This window comes from Doryrhamphus excisus, linkage group LG5 (assembly GCF_037039965.1).
Source record: "Doryrhamphus excisus strain RoL-2023G ecotype Guam linkage group LG5, RoL_Dexc_Guam_v1.1, whole genome shotgun sequence".
Lineage (NCBI taxonomy): Eukaryota > Metazoa > Chordata > Actinopteri > Syngnathiformes > Syngnathidae > Doryrhamphus > Doryrhamphus excisus.
In genome coordinates this window covers 23,357,995-23,358,253 of record NC_136361.1, presented here as the reverse complement: position 1 = coordinate 23,358,253, position 259 = coordinate 23,357,995, and positions in this window count along the sequence as shown.

The following is a 259-nucleotide window of genomic DNA, read 5'->3' as shown; positions in this document are numbered from 1 at the left end:
TTAAAACGACCAGACTGGTATTTTGTCAGGTCAGGTCCCCGTTCTCGAATTCCCCTCTGCAGCATTTCCATGATAAAACAAAAGGTAATGTTCAGCTGTAACATTCAGTCATTATTATATTTCTTGGATGTCACATGACTTCCCTGTGCGTCACCTTGGTTACTCTTGGATCCATCCAGTCCGGTCCCCCCCTCAATCCAAATCTCCATAAAGGGATTATGGCTACTGCGTTACAGTGAGGTAGAGTCGCCAAAGACGC